Source organism: Pangasianodon hypophthalmus, chromosome 3 (genome assembly GCF_027358585.1).
Source record: "Pangasianodon hypophthalmus isolate fPanHyp1 chromosome 3, fPanHyp1.pri, whole genome shotgun sequence".
NCBI classification, from domain to species: Eukaryota; Metazoa; Chordata; class Actinopteri; order Siluriformes; family Pangasiidae; genus Pangasianodon; species Pangasianodon hypophthalmus.
Genome location: NC_069712.1, coordinates 7,377,548 through 7,397,795, shown reverse-complemented (window position 1 = coordinate 7,397,795; position 20,248 = coordinate 7,377,548). Strand labels below are relative to the sequence as shown.

The 20,248-nt window shown below is 39.1% G+C and overlaps 1 protein-coding gene across 2 annotated transcripts in view; it reads left to right on the top strand.

Annotated features, from left to right (window-relative positions):
• gstcd (glutathione S-transferase, C-terminal domain containing) overlaps positions 1–20,248 on the top strand; it is a 106,613-nt gene that overhangs the window by 37,394 nt on the left and 48,971 nt on the right. The gene's annotated exons all lie outside the window — the stretch shown is intronic.

Below are 20,248 nucleotides of genomic sequence, written 5' to 3'. Positions count from 1 at the left end.
TAGGATCTATTACTGATGCTGCACCGAGATCTTGCTGCGAAGAATTGCATTTTGGAGCTAAGGGAGGGAAAGAGAAAATGGGCAAAACAAATCAAAGAATTAAAAGGAACGAGCTCATTGTGTATTCTTTCATCACTGAAATTTTGCCAAGTAGACCTGTTTCATTGAATAAATATGTGACGTAAAACACTCCCAGATTAAATTTACCGTACAGTTTTAATTGCCATTGTGTCTCAATTTTAATTATTCTCTATAATCAAAGCTCTCTTGTGACTAATGGTCTGTGTGCAAGTTTTAGCAGCATATCAGTTTTAGCTTGTTATCGCTGCCCTGTTTTCTTCTCCTGGCAGTTTCGGCGGCGTTCCTCCCGGCTCTGGGGAACATCTGATTTTTCATTTGCGTCATTCTGTTCAATTAATTGAACTCTGTTATTAACTTAAATGGGAGAAAATTGATAGAGCTAAGTTACACATGCCTGTCAGAGCAGACTTGTAGGTTTGTTAAGCTCAATTAGAGTTTAATTGGCTTTTTTCAACTCTCGTGACACCTTAGAAGCAACTGCTGAATTTCAGTAATTGCTGAAATATTTGAGTCATCCATCTATACGCATAAACAGGAGGCTTAGGCTTCTCGTGAGCACCAGTGAATGAATAATTATGGCCTAGATATGTGTGTTTTTCCTCATGTCAGTAACGGTGTCATGCTTGTTCTGACAAGCAATTATGAGACTGCACCTGCGGCCTTTTTGTGTGGTTTTGTGGTTGAAGTTACATGATTAAGATTCTTTCATAGTCTACATTAAGCACTGTGTGAAGTCCTCATTTTTAAGCTGTATGAACAGGGCTGGGTGGTATACATGTACTAGCAGAGTGAAGCCCTAACTGTCTTTCAAGGAAAAAATACATAAAACAATACGGTTTCAGATTGAACCCCTAATAAGGCTAAATTTTGCCATCCACATTGACTTATTTACTGTTTACCAATGTCTGAAACTGGACGTTTAATTTTTTTTTTTTTGGTTTTGTGGAACCTAGAACAATAGCACCAATGGTTATAAGTAAAAATACGCAGTATGTAATGAAAATCGAGGCTGGGGCTGATTTCGTTTTAGCCCAGACTGTAGATTCATGCAGGCTATCAGTGACTGTTATATATAAGAGATTACAGATAGTGAAACACCCTGTAGATTTCATGTGCTTTGGGGCTAATTCATTTAGGCCTGCTTCACTAATACCCATTCAATATCATGACAAGTCATCACTTCATATGACTGTTTATGCAGTCCAGTCAGAAGGCAACTAACTGAGTAGACAGTTTTTTGAGCAGTATTTGGTATAAATAAAAACCGTCACATTCAGAAGGTTGCTGTCGTTTAACCTACCTAGTTTTAGACAACCCCATAACTGTCTTCACTTCCAGAGTTTCACTATTCACTAATTTAACTATTTGTGGAGTGTGTGGATTGTGGATTGTGGTGGAGATTTATAAATGCCATGTCCGATCATCACAAAAAAATCATTATACTCTTTGCAAAATAAGAAGAAAACAAAACACATTTAAACATGGTGAACACAATTTCTGAGATTTGTGTTTACAGCAGATGTTGCACCTACTAGAAGAAAGGTGTAAAAACAATTGTTAAAACTTAAGACTATGTTAAAACAATGCTATTTGGCACGTGCGTTAATTTTTTAGTAGTCCGTAAACGTGAACCTAGTGGGCATTTATGTTCAAACTATGCTATAATAGAGCTTACTCTCTAGGTTTCCATATGGAAATTCCAATTTTAATTGCATTTCTAAAAATTTCTCAAAAGAAAACTCAAATTGTTGTGTGTTTTCATCCAGTGCTGTGAATATTTTGAAGAGTGGCGCCAGCCAACAACACTGCAATGGAGAGTCTGGAACACACACTTGCCAAGTCATAGTTTATTTAGAAAGTCAGTTTTCATCACCACTTATCGCATATGTTTTATGATGCATCGACCAAGCGTTAAAAAAATGTACAAAATTTGGAAATGTTTACAGTCTCTTCTGTTTCCATTTTCTGGCATGCAAAATCAAATTTCAGTAGAATTTCAACAGAAACCCCATTTCTGCCTCTTTTTTTCCTGATGCACTCCATTTCCATTTGTACCCCTCTCTCTCTCAGTTCATCCTCCCAAAGGATTTCTCCTAAGTGCAGTCCTTACTTAAGGTATCGGCCCATAACCTACAAATTAGAAACTCTTTATTCACCAAACTCCATCTCACTGCTTCTTTTCTGTGCAGCTGTCCTCTCTCTCAGAACCACTTTCCCTCATACTCTAGGCAACATCAATCTTGGATTCCTAAGAGGACTGGTTTCAAGGACACCCACCTGCACCTGCTTCATCTCTTTGTTGTTTTGTTTGTTTTGTTCCTCTTGTAGCAGATTCCTCTTTAATCATCTGGAAATAATGAAAGTACTTAATTGATAAGACTCTTGGATGCTTTGCCCTATTTCTTTAATTTGTCTCTGAAGGTTAGAATGAAGATTTGTTATGGCCAATGGGTTCATGGTTTGTGTGGTTACTTTTGATTAGTGATTGTCGGGCTGCTTTTGGGAAGTTGTCTAAGTCCCTAAGAGCTCTCCAGGGCTCTCTGAATGTTCCGTTTCCACGTAGCAAGCACTTTATCCTCTGCTATTCTTTAAGTGGTGAAAAAAGCACACTGCTTTGCCAGTCCCCTACGGTCCTAAGACTTCTTCGCATACTGTACATAAAATCTAGTGAAGCTGTATGTCCATTCAGATGCCACTATGATAATAACCTTCCTCCTTTTTGCCTTTTCTGATAGTATTTCATCACACACAGGTGGTTGGATCACAGGAAGGCACTTTCTCACAAGCTCATTTGCACCTGCTTTTACCCACTAGGGTGCAGTTTTATTCAGAATTTACTGAAAGTATGTTCTTTCCTTTTCTACAACAGATTTGACGTGCCACAGAGTGTCTAATGTGTTTTGTGCACTTTTCCGGTGACAACCTTCACCATCTTGAAGGTTGCTATCTGACTGCCTCTGCCAAGAGGTTACAACTGGGTAGTGGCTGGACTGCAAAAAATGCTTCAATGACCTCTGAATCAAGCTTTTGACATGGTCATCTAAGTCCCCTGACCTAAAGCCCAATTCAAACCTGTGCGATGAGATGAAGATGAGAGTCCACAGGCGAGACCCAAGATCCCCGGATGCTTCTGTATATAGAACGTAGTTTCTGGCCACCTCCTTCACTTGTGCCTGTCCACTTTAACGAAAACAATATCCTATACCTGTGACGAGATGCCCTGTCTTTTTGTATTTATACTGTGCATGTTTGAGCTGAGGTTTACTGTCAGCCACGCCCATGGTGACAGAGAACCACAGGGTCGCCACAGGTACACTTAGAGCTAAAGGGTTGGGGTTAGATATTAAGGTACTATATAAAATATTACTTACTGTTTCTGCTGGAGAATCCCCTAATGGTGTATAAAGATGGAGTCATGTTCTCCATCGGCCTGAGGTAGCGACATTCTGGCATTGCACAGCCCCAAGTTGGTCAAACACTCTTCTGAAAAAATGCCCCTCATACAACCATGAACTTGCAATAATTCCATTCCCAAACATTTTTTTCAGTCAAGGTGTAATTGGAAAAGGGAGCAGGAAAATGCACATCCAAAAACACACTGACAAACCATGTATGACTCTAATAAGCCACTACTGTAGAGTCATACCCACTTCCGTGGGTGGGGCATGTATGGGCCGGGGTGAACACTAGACAAATTCAGGATAAGTCGTCAAAAAATTTCATTCGATTTCTCAGTCGAGATGAACTATATGAGTATATTTCCAAAACTGTTTTGGCATTTCTTTCTAAATATTCTATCAGACTGGTATCCATAACACCAAGAGACAGGTACAAAAATCTCTGAAACACAGATTTTGATTTTGGGGCACTTCGAAAAGAATATATATACTTGATAAGGTTTTTTTTTAAATTTAATTTTCTTCATATACATTTACTTCCGTTAACGGTTAGATTCAAATGAGATCAAGCTAATTAGTTACACAGACATTTTTTCATGACTTTTTTTTTTCTTTTTTTTTTTTTTTTTTAAATAAAAACCCTCTTTACCAAGGGTGCCAATACTTCTAGAGCTGGGTGTAGGTCATGACTCTGGCGAGACTCTGTGTACGGTAGCTCTGGAGGGCTCTTGCACTGCACACTTCAGCATTTTCCTCTCTCTAGAGCACCTGATTCAGCTCATCGGCTCATTATTCGGCCCTCCTGGGCTGTAACAGGTGTTCTAGAGTCGGGAAAAACGCTTCACTGTGCACCACTGTGGCCCTGCAGGACTGCGCTTGAGCAGCATCGCCTTTGGGCATTATGAATTTGTGTCTTTTTAAAGCCTACTCACAGGCCCTGCAGAAGTTAAAGGCTGACTCAGTGGAATTGTAACTTTTAAGGTGTTGCGGTGAGACAGCACTTGCCGAGGGCTTAGCTTCCATAAAATGTTGTAGTGTTTTATGATTGATATGCTCCTGCTGTAAATCCTATGCTTTTATATCACATTGCTGTTGAATTCTTGAATATGTTCGGTCAGTAAGTGTTGGCTAATTAACAGCATTGATTAATAGTAGCTCTGTTGGTGGTTCCAGCTATAATACAAATGATTTATTTTAATGTGCTCATTCTAATGCATTATTATTTCTATATTATACAACAGTTCAACTACAAGTCCACTAATTTGACTGGGCAAGCGGCGTACCAAGAGTGCCTATTTTTCCTATAACTGCACCACACAGATGTTTCACTGTGTGTATCACACCGCTCATCTGTGTTCACCACATAAAATTCCACTTCCTAGTTCGAAACAGTTACTGCACTAGTGTTAGCGACATCATCAGCAGACATGGCAAACAATACTTCTCAGCAATATAACTTTTGACTTAAAATATGAAAGCTCATCAGATGAAGATGAAAAGGAAGAAGGGACACCAGTTTTACCATAAGCACCTTTAACGGGAATGTACGAATCAATGTGAGTCAGATAGGATGCTAGACTACGTGTTATAAAGTGAGCGTGGCTTCTTCGGGATCGATTTCCATTAGCAGAGCAAACATAAACAGAACATTTGGCCATATTTATGTCATTGACTTTATATTACTTGCTTGTTTATAGAACTGTTGTATAAAAGCAAAATCGCATTCACAATCATGCGGTTATACTGAATATCGGCGTGGTTGTGATTACCTATGGCACTTGCTGCTTTGTTTTTTCTTATTACCTTCGAGAGTGAGAAAAAAAGAGAGACTAGTAAGAGAATGATTATGTTAGAATGAATGTTTATAGCTGCTATAATGTAAGTGAAGACAGGAACTAACTTGGAATGAAATACTTCAGGACATGCTATTATAAGAGAATAATCCATTTAGGGATTGGCCATATGTAAAGGCTTATTTTCCTAGAACAGCATATGCCATTGTTTTATTCCTTACTTGATTAATTACTGAAATACTTAATGCACTTAGGTCCATCACTCCCTGCAGTTTGCAGGTATTTCACTCCCTACAGTTTGCAGGTATTTCACTCCCTACAGTTTGCAGCATGTTCACCCTTCTGCACCTGCACCCATTTTACAGCTTTTCTGGGATTAAAGTGCTTTAACCTGCGTATCTCTGAGTCGACGAGTGTGTTTTTGAGATGGGGCCAGTTTCTAGGCCAAAGGAAATGGATGTTTGCCCTCCACATTTTTGCCTCATATGCACCTTATTTTTTGACCCTGATGGGCACCCTCAAGGTCAAACACCATCTGAAAATGTTTAAACTCCTTATCCTGATGTTGGGTTGCGGCCTGATAATTCACTTTTGTTATTGCCAAGTTTTTCCACTTGGCAACTGTAAGTCACTTAGAGAGGATACTTCACATAAGATCTGCGATTGGTGTTATTTTGTTTCTAGTCACGAACTGTGCTGTTGGTTTTGAAGTGCATTTCCCATGCAGTAGTGAGGTCCGTACACTGTTTTAGGCAACTTTTGAATTTGAGCCTGATGAAAATGCCAGGAAACAAAGGGGGAAAAAAACTAAATGTCACAAACTGCATTCATAACCACATACTACCATAAATAACAAGTGAAAATGAAGGGGGTGGACAAAATGATGGAAGCGCCACATGACTTGATTACTTGGCTGACTAACAGCACATATTGGCTAAAATTGGTCTGATAACTAGCAATTTGTTAAGTAAGATTAAATATGCAAGAAGGCAAGTAACGTAATTCCAGAGAGGCCAACTTGGTAGATACTCAAAATACATGTGCAGAAAACGTAAAAATATTTAATGTTTCAGTGGGAAGAGTCTCATGGCAATATATCTCAAGCAAGAATAAATGGCATTGTAATGAGTATATATGTGATCAAAAGTTGAAGCTCTAACTGGAGTAGATGGACAATTTGTTAAATGGCCCACAATACAGCCAGAATAAAACCATAGAATTGAATGAGCACCTTTGTAACCCTGTCTCAACATAAACTGTACATTATGAGCTCCATAAAACTAAAATACATGGCAGGGCTACCAAAAAGGGGAAACCTTTATTCCAAAGGCCAATGTGCAACCAAGCATAACAGACCAAATGAAGCTTTCAACCCACTATATACTGTATGCTGCCAAATGTTACATACTTTGAGGGATCTATAATGATAGGGGCAGCCAGCTTGTAAAAAAGTAATCAGGATTAATGTTTGCTTTGCATGGTCCTGTAACAGCCAATAAATATAAGATAATATTTACAGGACCAGGTGCACCATATAGCACAAACACGCCTTCCAGGATGATGATTCCCCATGCAGACTGCTAACATTATTCAATAGTGGTTTGATGAACACCAGGATGAAGCCAGGCACTTTCCATGTCCTCCCCAATCACCAGATTTAGACATCTGAGTTCTGAAGTTCTGTAACTGCTGAATAGATATCCACCTCCTTCATCCCTCAAGATTGGAACTGGAAGACGTTCTTCTTGAAGAGTGCTCCAACATCTGACCACAAACCATTCAGGACTCATATTCCAGCATTCCAAAAGGATTAAAGCTCTTCTGTTCTGTTTTGTCCTCCCACTGTATTAACCAAGTAACTATGGTAGCCCGTGGTGCCGCTCCACTATTCGGTGTATTAAGTATTGCAGTATACACATTGGAACAAACCCACAGGAAGTGTAGAGATGATTCCGTGCCAGACAGAAAAGTATTCACACACATGAAATGCAGTGGGCTGTGATTGGACAATGATTGCATTTCAGTGTAGCACAACTGCAACGCACTGATTAGAGTGATATGCAGTGTAACAGAGAATAATATAACGTTCACGGGGAGATGAAGTGATATAAGAGTAATGCAGTGAAGGGTTTGCTTTTCAGTGTGGCATGTTGTCTTCATGTCACAAATGAAATGCAGTACTCTCCGTATATTTCATGTTTTTCCCCTAGTGTGATTGTTGTTGTTGTTGTTTTGGCAGTCTGTGAGCATTTTCATAAATCGTGCTATTGGTGTGAGCAAATATAAAGTGAATTTTGGTCAGTTTAATGCAGGCCACTCTTGAACTACTCAGCAATTTGTTTTAATATATTGCAAAATAAATTGCGATCACAGTATGTTACAGCATGCTCTTTCTGTCCAGGTCATGCAGCCCTAACAGAAATACACAATCATGTTTTCTTGTTTTCATAAACACCGCGATCCAGTGTGTGTTCCTGCATCACTCCCTGTCTTCCGGGGATAGGCTCCAGATATAACATGACCTTGACCAGGATTAAGAGGTTAAAGGAGGGATTTTCTCCACCAAATCTGCTATTGTCTATTAAATATTCCATGGCCTATGACTTTTTTTTTTCTAAAGAAAGGTTTTTGAAAGCTGATCTTTTACCTCATTCTAACTAAATAATATGGAAATTGCTAGTGACCCACCTTTACTGGTTACACTGGACATTTTTTGTTATTATTTATAGACACAATGCATTGTAGTCTGTGAATCATTTCTTTCAGTGTAATTAAAATAAATCATTTAATTGCAGCATTAAGCCGAGTCTGTGATGAGATTGGGGAACACGAATAATACAATTTATTGGAAAACGCTTAACCAATCCCTGCCATTTATCATCCGTCTTTAGGTGTGACCTCCATCTTTTTTTTTTTTCATTGTTGGTTACTGTGATCTCAGGCTTATCAGAAAATAAAATTTCCATTGAGGTTAAAAGTTTGATAGTGGAAATAAGGAAACAAATTTATTTTTTAGTTATTGTCAGCACACTGTTCCTCTAACATCAATACGAAGGAGAGACCTTTTCCGCTGAAGGGTGAAGCTGAGCCAGTCAGGTTTCTGTAGTGCTAACTACTTTTGCAGACACGTTTCTGTTGTGCCACTCTGGAGCCAGCTGTGCTTAATTTTATGCATCAGCATCCATTGATGGTGTTCTTACTAGAATCAGTGCAATGAAAAGTCCTTGAATGCACTCTAAACATCTTGAATGGTTTCAAGGGTTTTTAAGGGTGTCTGAGGTATTTCGAAGATAAATGAGGCTCTGACAGCTCTATCCTAAACACACACACACACACACACTCAGCTCACTCTATTTAAGACATCTCATCACCTTTGACAGGTAGTTTCTCAGGAAGAATTTCAGTTCCTCTGAATCCTGTTTGGTCCTCGTCACCATGCATTAGTAACACCGCTGTTAAACCCAGTGTGTAATCACTGACATGTTTATTCTGTAGGTGTTCAGTTTCAGAGTTCCCCCGGAATGTGAGTTTGGGTGTGTTTTGGCCTTTTGCTTGTTGGACCTGAAAGCCTATGGTAAAGATAAGCGTGAGGTTTACAGTGTTATCAGTGTGTATATGTGAATGTGCCCATACACATACACATGTTAATTTATGGCAGTGTGTGTGCTGCCCTCAGCTCCCTCAGTCTGAAGAAGTCTCACATGACGGCATAGGGGTTTGTTATCGCTGGCTCCAAGATGGTCTCTCTGCCTCACATATGTCCTGAATACAAACAGGTGTTAGCATGGCTGTCATTTTGTCTTAGTCAGGACTAAAGGCATGTGCTGATGTTATGTTACATTTTCATACCATAGTAATTCCTTCATGTCTTGTAACGGGTTATAGCACATCGCTTGTATTTCTGGCTTCTTCAGTGAGTTAAACAAATATAAAAGCTTCAATGTTAATGAGCTTGGATAGTGATGTATACTGACCACTAACCATACTTCATTGCTAAACATGTGTATCATTTTAGATGTCTACTTTATCTGAGGATAGTTGAAAATATTTACTTGTACTCTTACATTTTTATGAAAAAAACAAGCACATTACATTTTCATTTAGACCTTCCAAGTATGTCTTACAAATCTGAAAGACAGTGACTCAGATGTTTCTTTTCCTTTGCCTTTTCTGCCAATTCATTCAGTTGTGTTTCTGTGTGAGTGATTCAGTGATCAACTGCAATCCAACTATTTTGTCCCTGAATTAGGTGAAACATTATGGACACTAAATGGAAAAATCAATGTTAGGCAAAATAATGATGATCATTTCAGATATTATCATATAGTCCTACACTGGATTATTGCATTAATGTGGCCTCTGTGCCAGTCAGTTGTAAAGCGAAGGAGTGAAGTAAAGAAGTAAAGTGAAGGAGCCGTGGCCTATGCTTCTGTCCATCCCAGTGAAGAGAGTCCCCTGAGAGAATCTATGGGCTGTGATAATAACAAAATTATTTAAGCAATGTTATTTAATTATAACACACGTATAGTGATTAAAAATTAATGTGATAATAACAATCAGGAATTTTCGTATAGCCTTAATATATTAGATGCCTGTTCTTTTATATGTATATATATATATATATATATATATATATGTATATATATATATATATATATATAATGCTTGCTAATATTTGTGCATCGCTGTACTACTTTTTCTTGCCTCTTGCTTTTGTTACCATAGTTAATTTTGTCGTTAAAAGCACAGGTGAAAACGTGAGCTGCTTCACCAGTCTGCGTTTTCGATCCCATGATTTTTTTTTTTTTTTGGGCTTATCAGCAAGTGTTTGTCTTTAAAGGTGGTGGTCTAGATGCTATTAAAATAACCTTTTCTGACACATCTACTCAGGAAAAAATCACAGTCGAAAACTGCACGCAGGTAATTTTAATAATCTGAATAAACACTTGCGTATCGTGACTCTAGGTATGAAGTCCTGAGCTCTGAATACAGCTCTTAATGCAGAAGGTGTGGCCTCTGTGCCTGTTGTTTCCAGTGAAAGAGGTGTGGCCTACCACTCCTCAAAGCTAACAGTTATTTCTTTGCACAGTACTAAATAACTGCATTGTATTTCATCATAAAGGCTGTAATATGTATCATAATGAATCTTTAATACTCTGTATTGTTGACCATGTATAGAGATCCATGTTGCATATTCACAGCTAGTGGGAGCAATATCTCGCATGTTGCATATTGTTATTTATTGTGCAGCTGATTAGCTTGGACTGTCAGGAGAGCTGTCATCTCAGTCCTGAAGCTATGAAGTCAGGTTTGGAATTATGCTGGAATGCTGCCAGCAGACCCGTTATCAATCTTCGTCTATATTTAAGTAGTCATGTGCTTGCTGCTATGATTTTCCCACATGTCTGGCTCTAAAAATTCAAATTTTAATTTGTTTCCTGATCATCAGGCTGTAGTGTTTGACGAACAGCTCGCCAGTGGGAAGTTTGCATTTTTTCCCAGGCAATGGAAAGTTTATGCATGTTTCGTATCTGGTTTCAGTCCAGCGTTTGGCTCCTTCACTAATAACTGGGGAGCAGCTGGAGAATCCCTTTATCTCTCCGCTAGCAGGATGTGCCTCTCTCTTTTTCTGCCATGCCTCCTGGGTTTGCTACAGAGTGAGAATTCAGAGACTCTCTTCACATCCCAGTGGTGGTGATTTAATTGTAGATCTTCTCAAAGTTGTCATTGCACAGCTCATATGGTGGTGTGGTATCACCATCTCACCATCTTTTCAAGCCAAATGTGAATAGATATCATCTTTTTGCTGTCCCAATGCCATTGCATTTATATCCGAATATATGTGTGGATCTCATTTTGCAAACACAGCATGCAAATGAGCTAGTCGGGTAGCTAGAGTGTGAGAAGTTAGCCAGCTGACAATGTGACAGGAGTCGGATCACCAGAGATGATAATTGTACATCCTGTATTTCTCTTTTGAGAAGATGTCTGACCTCAAAACTTGGTACAAACTGCTGCAGCTGCTATTGGATGACGTTGATTTTTTTTTTCCTACAGACGTTTTGATGTTTTTTTAGTGTTTCAGAATGTCTTGATGACATCCTATAGGCAGCTACTTTCTCTCTAATGCCAGCTTGATGTGAGCACACTGTACAGATTGTGTTTCCACCTGTCTGAGGTCCAGACAGCCCACTTATGTTAGATTCACATTGCAGAGACGCAAAACACATCCTTTGCCAACAGTTGGCAGCTTTGGGGATGTGTCAACAAAAAACAAGCAAGTTTAGCTGTCAGGAAAAGTAAAATGCCTGCTGATCTTTTCACCAGTGAATTGGAAGTTAAGCAAGTTGACTGTACTGAAACTTTGTTCATTTTTTAAACATAGTTAAATTCTAAATGTATGAATGTTACAGTGAATGGCTGTAGAATGTATTTATCTCCTGTTTGGAGGTCTTTTGGGGCAACACAGTGGTGCAGCAGGCATATAGGTGGTTTAGCTACTTAATGATCAGCCTTGGAATTTAAAATCCTCTCCAGTATCCCAAAAACCAACCTGTCTACTCTGAATCTTCAATCACTCACTCACTCTTAGTGACCACTTTATCCTGAAGTCACGGTGGATCTGGAGCCTATACCGGGAACACTGGGTGTGAGGTGGGAATACACTCAGGATGTGCTTTCAGTCATCACAGGACACCATACACACATACATTCACACCTAGGTGCAATTTATCACAGCCAATCCACCTACTGCCATGTTTTTGGTAGATGGGAGGAAACCGGAGAACCTGGAGGGTGGGACATACACGGGAACTCTGCACAGACAATAACTCAAGCTCAGGATAGAACCAGGGACCCTGGAGCTGGCTGTGAGGTGGCAATGTAACCCACTCTGCCAGTGTCACCATCATCTGAGTCTTTTAGATTAATGTTTTGTCATGTGTTGTATGTGATTTGAGACAGAGCTTATGGCAGCCAAAGCTATCACAAAGTTTTGGAGAGAGAGAAGAGCTTTTTTGATTGCTTTTTCCTGTTTATAATATTTGGCATGAAATCGCTAAATATTTTACATGTCACCATGGAAACCTGCCAGACAGGCCTGGCTCTAGCCATTAGTAGATATCATTTTTTGTTTTCCTGATGCAAGAAAGGCACACAGGCGATTATATGAACAATACTGCACCGTGTCAAGTTTATTGCCTGTCCTAACCCATCTAAACTATCTGTTCACATTCCAATAACACTGCACACTGTGTTCATTTACACTTTCATATTCACTGTAATAACCCTGAAATGCATGTTTAAAAAAATAGCAGTAAAGACAGAAAGATGGAATATTCTTCTTACAGCTCCAGATATGCAGGAATAATTTGCTTTGGATGCCTTGTGGTCGTCGTGGCCATCTCGCAGTCCCACTCGATAACCACTTCTAGCATACTGGTTGCCCTGTGAACATCTGTTTGGAAACATGATATCGAAGACACCCACCATACAGAGCTGTGAACCTGAAGAACCACTGCAGCTGATGAAAACTTTAATCTGGCCAAGCTCGTTTCTGTCTTCCATTCCATGGATTTAGCTAATGGAGGCCATATGGTCTTAAGTTCCAGTTCAAGTGCTAAACCTTGCCAGCCACTCATTTAGACGTTCATGCTGTCTTTCCCCCAAATCCCAGCCCTTCTTGCCAAAGCAGTTATCAGCTCCTGCCAACTAGGGATTTTTCCAGCAGAATGATGAAAGACAAAACCGAAGAGGTTGTGCTTCTTGGACAAATTAAGTTGACGCTCACTGTGTCTGAAATATGTGCCACTGTCTCGCTTTTTTATTCTGTCTGCCTCTATCTGTGTGCCTGTGCCATTAATGAGCTTTATTGCTGTGGTTGGAAAACCAATACCTGAACTAATACATTCACAGATGACTTCTGGGACTTTGGTCACCCTTGGAAAAGATGGGTTAAAAAAAAAAAAAAAAAAAGTTTTTGTGGTTATTATAAAAAGTTTTTGTGGTTATTATAAAAAGGTCTATGTGGTTATTTCGCTGAATTTCACACTGAAATTATGAGAGAAATATAACCTTTAATGAAAGTAAAAATCCTACGAAAATAAAAACCCTTATAAAAAAAAAAACAATGTAATAAATTGTCATGGTTGTTTTATGGACAGTTGTTACTTTAACTATGGAACACACGTGGAAAAAAAAAAAAGTTCACTTTGACTTTAAAGTAAATTGGAGTCACTTGTGCTTTTATTGTCCCTTTAGGAATACATTGCAGTTGAGGGTGAAGGGTCTTGCTCAAGAAACTACCACTGAGATCTGAACTGACAGCTTTCCAGTCATAACTGTTTAGCTATTTGCTACCATGTGGCACATCATTCCTCGTTAAATTAACCATAATGAGTTTTGGTTTTATTTCCATTGCCATGCTGAATTTGGTTACCCTTCATGCCCAGGTTCGAGAAGTACTGCATGGGCCCATGTGAGTGGAGAAATCTCATCATTACTGAATCTTCAGTACTAGTGTAGAGACTGCTAAAGATCAAAAGTTTATCATACAGTTTAATGTTTCTGATCAACTGCTTTATGCTGGTCAGGGTCGTGGTGGATCCAGAGCCTGTCCAGCGAGCACTGGGCCCAAATGGGATGGCAGTTCATCACCGGGCACCATGCACATTGATACCTATGGGGAAATATAGCGTAGCCAATCCACCTACTGAAAAATATTTGGGAGTTAACTGGACAAACAGTATCCTGAGCTTAGGATTGACCACAGGACCCTGGAGCTTTGAGGCCACAATGCTACTTACTACTAATGTTTCATATTTATTTTTCGTCTTATTAATTTCCTTATTGATTAATCAAATCAGTTGATATGTGTGATTTATTAAATCCACCATCTTCCAAAATGGCTGCCTATTAAGTGTGGTTTCTCTAGAGTCTCAGAATTTACACAGAATGGTGCAAAAAAACAAAAGACATTGAGCGAGCGATAGTTCTGTGGGTGGAAACAGCTTGTTGATGAGAGGGGTCAGAGCACAGGCTCACAGAAACTGGGCAGTTGAAGATTAGCAAATAAATCACCTGGTCTTTTCCCAGGCTTCAGCTGTCCAATTCTGGTGAGTTTGTGCCCGTGATAGCCTCAGATTCTTGTTCTTGGCTGACAGGAGTGGAACCTGAAGTGGTCTTCTGCTGTTGTAGCTCATCCACTTCAAGGTTTGATGTGTTGTGCATGCTGAGATGCTTTTCTGCTCACCATGGTTGTAACAAGTGCTTATCTGAATCACTATCCTGTCAGCTCAGACCAGTCTGGTCATTCTCTACTGATGTCTCTCATCAGTAGAGGTGTTTCAGCCTGAAGACCCTCCGCACACAGGAAGTTTTGTTTTTTGCTGTTTTTTGTATCATTCTATGTAAACTCTAGAGACTATTGTGTGTGAAAATCCCAGGAGATCAGCAGTTTGTGAAATACTCAAATGGCACCAACAACCATGCCACGGTTAACATCACAGAGATCACACTTTTTCCCCATTTTTTCTCTGATGTTTGATGTGTCATTAACTGAAGCTCTTGGCTTGTATATCCATGATTTTATGCATGATTTTATGAATGATTGGATAACTGCATAAATGAGTAGGTGTTCCTGTTAAAGTGTTTGGTGAATGTATATTATAAATAATATAAGGTACATAATTGGACCTTAAGGACCACTAGTGCACCCTTTAAAGCTTTTTACCTTAACTAAAGGGACACTACATGCATCCTAAAATATATATACTAAAGGTGCAACAGGTATAGCCATGAGGGTACCACCACTGCGACAAGCAAAAGTACAGTTTGGTTAAAAAAAAAAAAAAATTTTTTAAGCAGGCAGCGTTATAGGACACAACTAGGATACAGATGGTCCTAGGTTTGAATTTCTGTATTTATTGTTCCATATTTATGCTCTCCAGTGAAAAAGTGTTACTTGTTTCCTACCCAGTTGCTGGTGAAGTCAAGTCAAGTGGGTTTTTATTGTCATTCCTCTGTATAGCTTGTATACATTGGAACTAAATGTCCTCCAGGACCGTGGTGCAACACAGAACACAACAACAAAACAACAACTATTTCAAAATTTGTAGCTGTAAATGCTAAAACTAAAATTCACCACAGATCTGTCACAAGCCATTTCTGTTTTAAGTGTTAATTAAATTGATCTGTGTGGGAGAACTGTTAGAACATCAGTGTAGGTGGAACACATGGTATTTTGGTTTAGCATGACATGAAATATGTACTTTAAAAGATAAAATGATCAGAGTTAATCTTCTGAGTACTGAACCTACTGAAAATTGTGTATAGCCTTGGTTGGCTTGCATAAATCTGTAATTGCTAAAAGGATGTGACGCCTACAACCTTCTTTAAATATGACCATTTTAGACTGTTAAAATATGGAAAATGACATTTCCATAAAGACTGAATCACCGAAAAAAATGCTTTGTAGCCCCCCCCATCTCAGACAAATCAACATGTAGCACTGAATCACTCGTCTGTCTGGAGTCCTTACTTATTATCTGCCTCTAATGCTTTTGCTCACTACTGGCCTGTCAGATTTTTATTGTATTTTATTGTATTAATTCTAATATGTAAATTATTGAGGTTTGCTGCAGTATTTATTAGTGGCACTCTGCATACACGTGTGTGTGTATGTGTGTGTGTGTGTGTGTGTAGTTGCATTTGCATGTGTCGCTTTGTGAGTGAGTGAGTGACTTCTTCTCACTGGGAGCTCAGCCAATTACAGAGGTGATCTGAGTGAGCAGTGAAAGTCGATGTTATTAAAAGGTGGAGAATCGAATCATCCTGTGCTCCATCACCCCCGCATCTTCCTCCTCATTTAAAAATGGGGTTTTAAATATCTTAATATTCAGCATGGCATGTTTAATTAAAGTCCTGGTGAGCATGTTGAGTAGGTCATGTCTTATAAACCCGTGGTCAGTGCTCAGTCTGAGCTGCCTCTGGCATTCACTGTCTCTCTTTAACACATTCAGATAATGTCAGTCACCTCCACATCAGGGCTTTCCTTGTCTTGGCCATGTGTCTAGTGGAAAAAAGCTTATAATTAACATAGAGACACATTCTCTTGCACACTGATATAACAAAGTAATGCAATTTTTTTTTTTTTAATACTGAAGCCTGTTGCTTGCTTGTTTATATAACATCAAGAGATGACACATTAAAACCAGCAGGAAACAGCATGTTAACTGAGGAACAGAGCAAGCGGAAATAGATCCCAAAGAAGCCACACACCACTTAATAGCATGTTGGCTAGCTGGCTAGCTAGCGCACATTGATTTGTACATTCCCGTTAAGGTGAAATTGGCAGCACTTCTTCCTTTTCATCTTCAACTGACAAGCTTTCATATTTTAAGTCAAAATTTAGATTCCTGAAAAGTATTGTTTGCCATATCTACTGATGATGTCGCTAACGCTACTGTAGTAACCGTTTCGAACTAGGAAGTGGAATTTTACGTGATGAACACAGACGAGCGGAGTGATACACACAGTGAAACGTTCCAGTGCGGTTATAGGAAATACAGGCGCTCTTGGAACCCTGCTTGACCAATCAGATTAGTGAACTGGAAGTAACTGTTGTGTAAAGGAAAATAATTAACAGTGGAGTGGTGTGATACAGCCAAACACTAAGCCGAGTTACTGTTAAAATCCCAACGTTAATAATTTTCCAATAACCGCACATCTCAAAGGGTTTTATTACTCTTATACTGCAGCAATTTGTTTAAATGATGAGTTAACATGTCATACATTTACTGTTACATATAATGTAACAACACTTTTAAAAAAAATTGTTTATTATTATGCTTAAATTACAAGCCATGCAAGTCCTTGTGAATGAGTTGTAACAAAATTAAAAACGAAAAGGAGACTATGAGCATTTTCAAGAAATGCCCGTTTTATAATCTTGCTAGTTATTATAACTGTTTGTAGTGAAGTAGTATAATAATTATTAATGCATGTAAACAAATGGTGAGCTGAAAACACCAAGTTGTAGCAAAAAATGTGGCTGTTCTCAGCACGTGATAAAGGAAATGTTAAGGGGCAACATTAAAACTACAGATTGAACTGAAGTTGTAATTTTTTTTTATCATATTGACTCATCAGCTGGGGGGCATGGGGGCTCAGTGGTTAGCACTGTTGCCTCACACTTCTAGGAAACTCCGGTTTCCTTAGCAAGTCCAAAGACATGCATTGTAGGCTGACTGGCATTTCCAACTTGTCCGTAGTGTGTGTATGTATGTGATTGTGCCCTGCGATAGGTTGGCACCCTGTCCAGGGTCCCCCCACCTCGTGCCACGAGTTCCCTGGGATAGGCTCCAGGCTTCCCGTGATCCTGTGTAGGATAAGCGAAATAGAATATGGATGAATGGATGGACTCATTGGCTCCTTTAAATGTATCATTTATATACTGGCCCAAATATAGTTACACACTTTTTTTTATATAACTAATCTCATAACTAATCTCAGTTCAGGTTCCTGTTGCTGCTGGAATCATTTTGTGAACCTCTTTTGGAAATGAATATCACTTTGTCCCTTGCTAGTGTAAAATCTACAGAGAGATGACTGTATAATAACAGAGACTCATTATTAAGAGTCTTTTTTCAGTGTAGGTTTTCTTTGTCTTGGCTAATGTGTCAATCACCTCATAGTATCTCCAACCTCCTTCCTGACATCTTACTCCCTTCACACTTTACCCATCATGTTGTCCTGTAATTCCACATCTCCACTCTATGAATTTATAGCTATGTTAAAGTGTCCATTCCTAATGCTTGATTACACACATACCATGGCTGCACTTTTTTTTTTTTTTTTTTTAATGGACGATATGTCTGTCCTGTCTCTGTCCACTGTCTGTAATTGAGCGTGGAATTTTTATGAGGGGATCTGTCTCACAGACACTCTTATGAGGCTCACGGTCATTAGATGCTGTCTAAAAAAGAGACGTAATGTCTCTGAAAAAGTAGCCGAGCTGTTGATTTGATGGGTTTTGTAACACTCCGTGGAGCTTTTTTTTTTTTTTTTTTTTTTTTTTTTTAAAGTGCTCAGAAATATGCATGTCCCTCGAAACATGAGAAAGTATGATGTACAGTACTGGTTTCAAAGGTGTTAGGCACATGCAAAGACGCCTTCAAAAATACAAATGAAATAAAGAAACCTGCTGTAAAGTGTAAACAGCAATAAACTAAACAAAGTCAGTAGTTGGTGTGAAAACCCTTTGCTTTTTAAAAATGCTTCCTTAGTTTTATAAGGAAATTAGCATGTCCATCTGTGTATTTCTTTGTGCGTGTGTGTGCATGTGTGTGCATGTGTGTGCATGTGTGTGCGTGTGTGTGCGTGTGTGTGTATTTTTGGATCGTGAGAATGAAATCACTATCCTCTTTAGAAGTAACACATTTACTGCCCAGTAAACACATTTAATATGGAATTAGATTTACAGTGTTCGGATAATGTTAGGACTTTTTATAACTAGTTTAGTAGAAGTGATTACTCTGAGAAGTTTTGATAGCAAGAGGTTGAAAAAAAAAACCCTCCTAATTAAACGTTATGTAATGTACCTATTTTGTTTGGCTTGCTGTGCAACTGCGTCCTTGCTTCTAGACAAGACATTCAAACCTTTCAAGCACACATTAAACAACATTACTGATGGGTGAAACCTCTGCCAACATAAATAGTCAAAAGCTAATCATGAAAGTAAGTTGGCAGCAGCAGGAAGTTTTATTAGCAAGAAGTGGCCGCATCTATAGTATTATAAACATTAGCAGTATTACTTCCTGTTTCCTTTGGAACGGTAGTCTTGTGTGTAGGTTAGAAGTGTGTGTCACTTGTAGCTTGATTGATCATGTGTGTGTTTTTCTTTGCATCTTTTCCTTTCCTGTTATCTCTTTGGAGTTCATCATCCGTCAATGCCAAGCATGAACCATGAGAAATGATTTAAAATGTTGGCCTTATTTAGGATACAGCTCATATTTCAGTCCAGGTTGATGTGTGAAATAAGACTCTATTAATTTGATTCTGATTTGACTCATTGTGAGTGAAGAAGGAGAGAACGTTTGAGCTTGTTTTGTCTGTGAGTCAAGTTTCCGGCCCTCACAGGTTTAAACAAAAGCCCCCGGTGCAACAGTAGTGCTGTTTACATTCCTATCAGAGACAGAGATTGTCTTCTGAGGTGCAGAGCTGTCCGTGATGAAGGCTGATAAGGGCTCTTTTTTCATTGAGGAGGAGATGAAAGCTGAGCGAGATGCCATCCTTCATTGTCCTGTCTACTTTTTTTGTGTCTTTTCTATCTCTTTTTCACGCACAACATGGCACTGGGAGAGTGACCCCCAGGGCGTCCTCTTCGCTTTGGGGATCCCTCGACTGCCAAGCCAGTGTTTATCATGTGAGACAGATGGACAGCTCGCTTCATTTCCCTGCATGCTGATACACTCACTCTTTTTCTCTGTGTCTCTCTCTCTCACACACACATATACACACTCAGGGTTGCATAGACTAATCAGCTAATACATTCACTAGTCTCTCTGTGGCGATGTGGAGATGCAGGCAGACTTGTGGCTAAATGTACTTAGTTTAAATGAGGCCAATTCTACAGTCAGCTGCACAAGACTGCACTGGGAATAAATCATGTTTTTAAAAATTTTCTTTTGCTTTAACGGACCATTAACACTTGATCACTTTGCATGTGTTTACGAGTCTGTTTTTTAACCCCACACCAAGAAGGAAAGAATCTTCAACAGTCCAGATTCGGTGCTCTCTGTAGCCTCAGATTCCTGTTCTTGACTGACATGAGTGGAACCCAATGGAGTCCTGTTCAGTTGTAGTCCATCTGCCTTAAGGTTCGACATTTTTTGTGCTTTGAGATGCTTTTCTGTTTACCACAGTTGGAAATAGGGTTATTTGTCTTTCCATATCCGTCCTGTATGCTTGAACCAGTCT